At 36.5% G+C, this 10,344-nt stretch overlaps 1 protein-coding gene across 11 annotated transcripts in view; it reads left to right on the top strand.

Annotated features, from left to right (window-relative positions):
- The first annotated feature begins 1,519 nt into the window (after positions 1 to 1,519).
- Positions 1,520 to 10,344, top strand: part of HDX (highly divergent homeobox) — a 262,642-nt gene continuing 253,817 nt past the window's right edge. For 5 of the 11 annotated variants that reach the window (XR_013825636.1, XM_079909946.1, XM_079909940.1 and 2 more), the window contains exons 1-2: positions 1,529 to 1,584; positions 1,756 to 1,827. The gene's annotated coding sequence lies outside the window, so the exon portion shown is untranslated. Of the gene's footprint in view, positions 1,585 to 1,755; positions 1,828 to 10,344 lie in introns of all 11 variants that reach the window. The other 6 variants (XM_079909943.1, XM_079909947.1, XM_079909944.1 and 3 more) reach the window with 6 other exon arrangements.

Raw genomic sequence — 10,344 nt, 5'->3', positions numbered from 1 at the left:
CTTGGAAGAATTACTTAACCTATGAGTAAGCAACTATTGGATGGTGGCTTGGGAAGTATCAAGGCCCAACAGATTTGGCTTTGAATCACTTCCACTTACTGAGTGAGTGGTCTTGGTTTAAGTCCTTGAATATTCTGAGGTTAAATTTTTTCATATTTAAAGTGGGGTTGATAAACTCTGCCTAACTCTGGGTTTTTATGAGCATCAAATAAGATAAAGTTTAAGAATGCATGAGACATTACACTGAGATTTAGTAACAGGAAAGTTCTGGTGTCTGTTGACTTTTAAATTAAAACTATAGATTGTGAGAATTTTAAGGGATGAAAGAAATTATATAGTTCAATATCCATACTTAACTTATAAATGACTGAGGCACAGAGAAATTATATGATTTGTCTGAGGTCACAAAACTGGTTTGTGGCAAAGTTGGGATTTTAATGTTTCCAACTCGCCATCATGGCCCTATTCAGTTTGTTGCATGGACTTGTTTACCACTTTGTGCAGCTGAATCCTAGTGCACAAAGAGTATCTGGAAATTATATGGCTATTAATGACATTTCATGGAGGAATATTTCATGTCAGAGAGAGAGAGAGAGAGAGAGAGAATAATAGAAGAAATGGGGTGATTAAGCATTTTAAGAAGTCAAGGAGAATAGTAAAACTTTCAATCTTGCCAAGCACATGTTCCCTCATAAATATTTGCCTTATGTAAATAACACATTTATAACCCAAATTTCTAGACTAAAATTTGATTTACTCCCAAGTGAGTTAATGGGAATTGAATACAGAGATGAGGATTTTCTCTTTCCTGCACCTAACATATCCTTTGAAAACATTTTTTTTAGATTAAGGTTTTTTGTCTCCTTTGTGGACCCTTATGAAAAATGCCAAGAAGCTTTAGAATAAGTGTCTTTAAATCACTGCCATATGGATTTTTCCTTACTTTACATTTATCTGATATATTGAAATATTGAGATGAGCCTTTAGTATCAGAAAAGAGGGGTCAGAATTTGCAGAGAATATTTGAAGACATTGCTCAAAGTTCACAGAAAATTATTATGCTGTGGGTCTTTTACCTGAAATAAAGTAGCTAAGTAATTGTAATTGATATTATCATCTACTGGGTCTAAAGTATAAATAAGGGTGACATTTTCCTACTATTAGCTTTTCCGTTCTTTATAAAAGTTGTTTTAAATTCTAAAGGGATCTTTAATGTGTTTTCATCTCAACATATTGAAAGTATTTTGAGATTGGAAAAAACTTGTTTATTTTGTCCTTGAACAACCTCCCCACCCCCATGTTCCTTCCTTCTACACATACAAGCACACAATGTCAGTACATTGCTTAGTGCATTCAAAATATTTGATACAAAATAGTTTAGTTTATTTCCACAAGATATCTAATACAGAATTCTCTGTTCTGAGAATAACAATTGCTCTAAGGGTGGGTCAACAAAGCAGAATTCATTTCCAAAATAATTTAAGGGGTTGGGCTAAAGCTGCTATTTAAGCAATCATCTGTACAGCTTAGAAGAGCTGCTGTCAACTAGAAGAGACTGGGACAGCTGGGACTTCATGATTTCAGGTCAGTATAGGAAGGAAAATTATTACAAAGTGAAAGCGGAAAAGAGGGATGGCAAATGTGGAATTAAGAAGGAGCTATGTTTTGGGGATTATACATTTACAAACTGGTTTCATATGTATGATTTCAGGTGGAGTTTTCTAGGACCCAAGATACTTTATTTTCCTATTCTAGGTTTATCCCTATCTCTAAAACAATTTCTGACACTAGTAAAGAAAATTGCATCAGGTCAAGGCAAAGTAAAAGGTATGTATAATTATTTCAATTTGTCAAACTCAGGATATGGGTCTTGTTTGGAGGTTTTACCATGTGTGTGTGTTTGTGTGTGTGTGTGTGTGTGTGTGTGTGTGAGAGAGAGAGAGAGAGAGAGAGACAGAGACAGAGACAGAGACAGAGACAGAGACAGAGGTGGAACTACATTTTCCCCTGAACAACTCCAGCCTCTGCATATGCAGACAGACCCATCCTGACTTGGACATGCGTTGATCAGTCATTGTGAAGGTGTATATAGGAAAAGGAACTTGGCCGCTGGCCTGGGTCTTGGAGTAAGATGCCTAGTGCTAAAAGGTGAACACTCTAGTTAATAACTTGGACTTATATTTGGCACGGGATAAATCCATAAAGTGCCTTTGACTATTTCTCTTAAGCCTCGCTGGAGAAATCCTACCTCTGCCAGAGATTATAATTTGATACATATGCCCCATGGGAGGAAGTGAGTATATCCCTCCACCCACTCCCTCTGCATTGCTCCTTCTTTGGCACAGGAAAGGCACTGTTTCTGGCAACACATGAGGTGCATTTCAACAACTGCTACCATTTTTGTTCTCTGGGTAAACTTAGTTAGGTTCACAACATTTCAAATTTTGCCTATGGTCTTTGCCCTCAAACGTTTATCCTTGCCCATCTAAATATAGGGAAATTTTTACAACCATGTGGTTCTAGTATGATGTTACATGTAAAAAAAATGGGAAAAATATCTTTTCCCATTTCTTTTAAAGCTAAGGTCCTGAAGTTCAAATGTGACTTTGAGAGTGCTATTTAATTGCAGGGGGGAGTGTATTAGGTTAAAACTGGGGCTACGGAACCAGAGGACTTTAAATTTTATGTCTAAGTTTATCACAGGAATGCTAGTACATTTTGATTAACTTTAGCAAATATGTCAGTACTTGACTATGCTTATGAGAAGGGACATGCCAGGTTAACAGATGAGGGGTTTTTTCTTTTGCTTTTTTTTTTTTAATCTTTATTGGAGTATAATTGCTTTACAATGTTGTGTTACTTTCTGCTGTACAACAAAGTGAATCAGCTATATGTATACATATATGCCCATATCCCCTCCCTCTTGAGCCTCCCTATCCCACCCCTCTAGGTCGTCACAAAGCATTGAGCTGATTTCCCTGTGTTATGCAGCAGCTTCCCACTAGCCATCCATTTCACATTTGGTAGTGTATATATGTCAATGCTCCTCTCTCGCATCGTCCTAGCTTCCCCTCACACTGTGACCTCAAGTCCATTCTCTACATCTGCGTGTTTATTCCTGTCCTGCCACTAGGTTCATCAGTACCGTTTTTTTAGATTCCACATATATGAGTTAACATACGGTATTTCTTTTTCTCTTTCTGACTTACTTCACTCTGTATGACAGACTCTATGTTCATCCATCAGATGAGGTTTTTTTTCAAGGGTAGAGACAGTGGTAATAATAATGGTTGGCAAAGACAAAATTGTGCAGTTATGTCAGGAGTCTACATAGTGTAGCAGAAAAGTGTTGTGGAATTCCAGTTCATGTGTCCAACACACAGTGAGGCCAAAGAAACCTGAATGTTGGGGTTTAGAGCAGAGAAAAATTTATTGCAGAACCAAGCAAGGAGAATGGGTGGCTCATGCTCAAGTGACCTGAACTCCCTGATGATTTTTGGAGAAGAGTTTTTATAGGCAAAATGTGGGAGGAGATCTGCAAGGTGTGTGACCCTCCTCTGATTGGTTGGTAGTGAGGTAACAGGATGATGTTCCAGGAATCTCAATCATCAGCCTTCTGGTTCCAACCAGTCTGGGGTTCATGTGCTTGTGCTCCTCCTGAAGTTACTATCCTCCACCTCAATGGAGGCCTTAGTTCCTGTAGAACTCAGAGATATGTATCAAATTATTATGCACATCCTCGGAGGAAGAACCAGGACAAAACCCCATGCTTCACTATTGTTTCTTTCTGCATTCCTTCACTCCCCTAATTAGTAACTGTTTGAATCTGCCCTTCAGAACTCAGGGAAGATTTAGGACACAAATCTTTTTCCAGGAAACAAGAAAAGGGGACACGGAAAGGTTTTTGTACTTTGGAGAGCCACATAGGTTCCTGCTGCATTTCAAAAGGACTAAGACTGGGAGTCAGAGCTCTTATTCGACTTCAGACTCTGACCCTGGCTTATTGGCTAATGCAGATCTAGTTGCTTAACTTCTGTGGACTTCAAATTCCTTATTGATAAAGTAAGATAATGGGACTAGGTAATCACCATGGTCCCCTTCAGCTCTAACATTAAACAATTATCTAAATACAGTGAAGATTTTCTCTCATCAGATTACTGCACCCTGAACCTATTGGATAATGCTCCCTCAGAGCTCTGTTCTCAGGGTCTCATAACTCAAAAACAGGTCAAGTGAATAAAGTTTCTTTTTTTCTTTGTTTGGTATTTAAAGAGAACAAATTTTACTTGTTTTTAAACAATTTACAATATACAAGCCAAATGTTCAAAAAGAACCAATCCTTAAATATGGCAAATCATGTCATCATATGTCTGAAAGAGCTAAATGCCCTAATACAGAAAGCCTGTCCTCTAATCAAAGAACAAACACCTCGTCTATTAAGAGAGAATAAGGAGAATAGTTTTTTTTTTACAGATTCAATTTTTTAAAAAAATTCATTCACTATTCCTAACCCTCGTTCAATACAAGTTTCACAGCCATCACTGTAGTTCAGAACCTCATCAAATTATATCTGTATTACTCCACCAGCCTTCTAGCTATTCTCTCTCTTTATTTTTTTAACATCTCTTTATTGGAGTATAATTGCTTTACAATGGTGTGTTAGTTTCTGCTTTATAACAAAGTGAATCAGTTATACATATACATATATCCCCATATTTCCTCCCTCTTGCATCTCCCTCCCTCCCACCCTCCCTATCCCACCCCTCTAGGTGGTCACAAAGCACCGAGCTGATCTCCCTGTGCTATGCGGCTGCTAACCACTAGCTAAATATTTTACATTTGGTATTGTATATATGTCCATGCCACTCTCTCACTTTGTCCCAGCTTACCCTCCCCACTCTCCATGTCCTCAAGTCCATTCTCTATGTCTGAGTCTTTATTCCTGTCCTGCCCCTAGGTTCTTCAGAACCCCCTTTATTTTTTTAGATACCATACATATGTGTTTAGCTATTCTCTTTTATTCCAGTCTTTTTCTTTTCTCCCCATCCTGCATAACATGCTTCATTTAGCTTGATTTGCATAATTCCTTCCACCCCTGGTCAAGGAAATCCACTGATTGACTAGAATCAAATCAAAACACTTCAGCTTCATAAACAAGACCTTTCATTGATATGTTACCCTGTTTCCATTAACCTCATCACATTCCTCCCTAACATAACTCTGTGCTCTGGCTAGATTTGCTTCATTAATCCCCTGATCATATTTTGTTTAATCCTGTCTCCATGTTTCCTTAACAGAGTTTATACTCCATGTTTGGAATATTTTCTTGGTTAGTCCTCTGGCATCACAAATTTCAAAACTCATGGATTAGGTTGAATTTTCTTAAATAGCTTTAATAGGTATTTTCCTTTCGTATTGCATATGCACTGAAGACACTGTAGAAAATGCAAATACACAAAGAGAGCCAAATGTAAAACTAGCCCACACCCTAGAACAGAAATTCTCAGAAAAGTGCATAGAAGAATCACCTGCTGTGCTTGTTAAAACTTGAGAATCCCAGGCCCCACGCCCACATATTTTTGCTCAATAAGTTTATGATGGAGCCTGAGAATCTGAATTTTTCAAGTGCCTATGTGGTTCTGATACAAGCAATCTCCATACCACACTTTAAGAAATACTTCTTGAATAGTTTAGATGTTCTTATTACACTTCTTCAAGGAAACTATCAGTATGTTAAGGTCCTTGAGAGCAAGAGTCATATCTGTCTTGTTCACCACTGTATCCTACAGGGATTTGCATGTACTAAGCACTTGATAAATAGTTCTTGAATGAATGGACGCATTTTTAATTTAGTTTATTTTTTTTCAAATTACAACAGCAACTCATGCTTGTGGTTATGAATGAAAAAAATAGAGTACAAAGATATATAAAAGCAAAGTCTACCCTCTGCTTCACACCTCTCAACTTCCCTCCCATGCTTCTGAACTAATTTGTGAGAGGCTTGTTTGTATCATAGCCCACATTATCCTTACTATATGAATTTGTTGAATTGTGGAATAATGGAAGTATGTTATTATACCACCATAAATAGGAAGTATTAACATTTCCATGTATTTCTTTGAATCCTTGAATGTGCAAGCTAGTAGAGAATTCAAAAAAGCTAAGTTTGACCCCCACTCTCATTTCATAAATGAAAAACTTGAATTCCATGAGGGCAAATGGTGACTTTGATATATATGTGGAAAAAGACTCATCAGATTAGATATGGCAGACAGGAGCAGTGAAATACAGGAATAAAAAAATAATTTTAAGGCTTTCATTCTAGACGAATAGGTGAATGATGGTGTCAATGGTGGTAAAAGCCAAAGTGGTGTCTGGGGGATGAACTGAATTTCTTTTTGACAGATTAAATCTCAAGTGTCAGAAATTCATAAAAAGGGATTTATTAAGAATTTAACTGAAGTTAGTATTGTAAAGTGGAGAACAGGGACTGGTCTGGGATTATAAATCAAACATTTTAGTTCCGGCTCTGTCAGTAACTATCTGTGTGATCTCGGAAGGTCATAATTTCTGTGAGTCTCAAGTTTCGCCATTTGCAAAATCTGAATAAGTCAATTCTGATAATTTATAAAATGTTGTAAGGAACACAAAATGTACATAAAGCACCTATGATGTAGTAGGTGCTCTTAATTGAATTATGGGCTCAGCTGAATCTGAACATATGTGAAAGTGCTTTGTAAATTATAAAGAACTCTGTAAATATAAATGATGATTATGGTGATGGTTACCATCATTACTGAATGTTCATACTGTGCTATGCTAATAGCCATATGAAATGACCCAAAGAGACATAATCAGAGCCTGTCAAGATATTCAGAAGTAATCATCCTCCAAGCCTTAAGTACATAGGCAATTGCCAAGAAATGTCTACAATTAACACCTAGGAATACTTTGACAATTCCTGTTAATATATGTGTATGTGTGTCTGAGACTGAAATTTCCATTAATGCTTAAAGAATTTCAACCTAGTCTTTCTCACTTAGTTTTACTTGATATAACCTCTTTCTCTTGGCCCTCGCCCTTTGCCCATTTAAGAGATATTATATGCTACTTCATGGACTGCTGTTATAAACAAATTTTATGTGTCTGACAGGGTTGAACAGGTATTCTTGTGTCATGTTTTAATAACGAATACTCAATGTTTTTTTAATACCTGAACAAATGGAAATTCAACTTAATTAATCCTCATTGCTGTACATGACAACCTCCCTCTTCCTGTTTCCTTACTCCTCTCCCAACACCACCTTGCACTGTAATATTTCAGAAAAATATCCTCAGTTCCTTCTTTCTTCTTTGCCCTCCTCCCTTCTATCAAACATGTTCACAAATACACCCATCTACCACCACCAACACTACAACTAACAATATTAAGGAAATATTTTTTGTGTGGTTTTGTGTTTAGTTCACTCAGAACTTTCTGAGTACCTAATATGTGCAAGGCCCTATGCTAGACTCTATAAGCAACACACAAAAAATTGGACTAGCATTTGTGAACATCTATTATGTGCTAGACACTCTGCTATGAATTTTCCTAACAACAACTCTTGTGATTTAAGTAAAATTAACTTCATTTTATTGATGAGTAAACTGAGACTCATAGAAGACAAGAAACCTGTCCAAGGTTCCTGTCCTCAAGACAGCAGTTGTGGTTGGCAGACAAAGCTTATAACCACAAAACAGTTTACATACATGACATGTTGATAGGAGCCCCTTATGAACTTCGGTAATTGGGAAAGGCTCCAAGGAGGATTAAGACCTGAGCTGAGTGTTGAAGAAGTTGTGGAACTTGGATAGACATAATTGCAAGTGAAGATACTACAAAAGAGGAGAAAAGAACTGTGGGAGTTGATGTGTGTTTAATGAGAAAACCAACATAACTATAACAGAAATAGTCTTTTGGGGGAGAAATAGAAAGTGGTCACACTTCAGAGTTCTTTAAAATTATACTGGCAATTGGGAGGGCAAAAAATGTAGGTTTTTAATCAGGTATAATAAGTACTTATTATTCAATAATTATTTCTTTAGAGCCACCTATATGTAAGACACCGTGACATAATGAAAGCAGGGAGATAAATCTGATAGAAGTTTGTTGTATAAAGAGGTAATAAAGAGACCAGTTAGAAAACCATTGCCATAATCCAGTCATTAATTGATTTAAAATAGGACTTGGTCATTTTATATGCTGCAGGAAGGATTGTGGCAGGAAAGGAATAAGGTTGTGTCAAAAGCATCTCCCAGTTTTCACATTTGAGTGACTAGAAAATGTCATTGATAAAAATAGATAACTTTAGAATAGGTACTACTTTAAAGGTAAGGTACAAGGGGGTAAAAAATTGAATTCCAGATATATTGTTTGAGTTGACAGTGGATCCTCTCAGTGGTGATGTTTGGTATGTAGATTATGCAGAATGCTAGAATAGATTGGGGCATTATGCCTAGCTCAGGTCATGGACTCCTAAAGAACAAAGTCACTAATCATCTAAAAAATTGTGTTTACCACATAACCCTACAATGCTTCCAGGTGAGACTGTCTCCAGTGACTTTTAAATATAGATTTCTTGCATTAACTTTTTAATCAGGATTCTTTTGCAACTACAGCATCATTCTGCAGTTCATACTCATTTGTCCCTGATTCTTACCTCCCTTCTTTCTACTTTGTGCACTACTAGTTCAAGAGCACACAAAGCATTACACTCATATTCATGCATCATGTTTCCTTTTTAATGGCACCTACATCATGTCTCAATGCATAACTGACAACTTAGATTACAACTCACTATACCTTTTGCATGTATTTTGATAAGTAGAGTGCATTATACACTCTATGAGGCAAAATGTCATCTGTTGAACAATCATTGTTAATAAGAATTGAGCATTTGTTGTCTATAACTAAGAAATTAAATTTTCTAGTGTTTGCAAGAATAAAGTCCTGCAAGTTCATCATGAAGAGTAATTTTCTTAGTTTGTTTCTTAGAGGAGAGGCAGCATTGTGTAGTAGAAAGAGCACAGTACAGAGTCCAGAGATCTGAAATATATACCTGATCTGCTATTAAAAAGGTATATGACCTTGGAGGAGACTTTCTTACCCAGGGGACTAGTTCCGTGATCCCTTCCAGCTCTAACACTAAACTTTAATAAAAGTTACTTCTGAAGAGTACTGTCAGTTCACTGTGGTATACTTGTCTACTTGAGAAGAAAAGACCTTTCTGTGGGACACCCATTAGTGTAGATTTCAATAATTTTGACTATGGTTGCTTCAAAATTTTTATTCATACATGCACATATAATGCTCATAGCTTAATTTTACTAAATGGATCAACTACTCTGATGATTTACTATTCTATTTAATAAGACAGAATTAGGGTTGGAATAGGACCCAGTAGTTCTTAAATACCTATCTTCTACTCAAACATGAGAGTACAATGTTACGTATCAGCCTGACAACCTTTATCAATGAAACTTTTTTTGCACTTGGGATTCTTTTTTTCCTTAATATTATGTAGCTCATCTAATGGGCTTGAAATGACCACCTGTAAGTTGCCTGATAAGATGTGTCATTGGGAAGGAAAAGAGAAAAAGCATTGTTATATGGCAATTTTGTACTTTTGTGGATATGGTATAACCTCAGTAATATGGAAAATTGATGGATGGTAATATGGGTGGCAGCCTACATTCACAGTGCACGTTGGAAGTTTATTGTCCATCTGAATATTTAATTCATATTATATGAACCAAATCAGAAGGTATTTATAAAAGATGAAGCTTTGAGATGATTTTTTCAAAGTTCCCAATAATTATCACGTATAATTAAAATAATGCTATTGCTCTGAGGCAAGTCCAGCAATCAAGAGACTTGGTGGAAAATGTGACCACCTGTTGCTGTAGCCGTGTGTTTCATTTATTCATGTTTTCATTCAGTAAGTATTTCTTGAAAGCCTATTGGGGATATGGCAGTGGAGTAAAAAAAAATGTGTACCCCCATGATGTGTACATGTTTCACAGGGTGAGACAGACAATAATAAACAACATAAACAAAATAAACAAGTAGGTCATAAAATATATTCATGCTTTGGATAAAAATCACACAGGAAAGGAGGACAGGACAAAGAATGCTGGAGCTAGAAGTTTGTAGTTTTGAATAAGGTATTCAGGAAATGCCTCACCAAAAATGTGAGTTTGAGCAAATACTTGTAAAAATCTGAGGAAAGAAACTTCTTGGTGGAACAAATAGTAAGTTTAAAACCTCTGAGGCAGTATTATTCTGGCTGTTATGACCTCTTTGTT

The sequence above is a fragment of the Stenella coeruleoalba genome (assembly GCF_951394435.1).
Source record: "Stenella coeruleoalba genome assembly, chromosome: X".
NCBI classification, from domain to species: domain Eukaryota; kingdom Metazoa; phylum Chordata; class Mammalia; order Artiodactyla; family Delphinidae; genus Stenella; species Stenella coeruleoalba.
The sequence above is the reverse complement of the archived record's forward strand: the minus strand, read 5'-3'. Positions and strand labels throughout refer to the sequence as shown.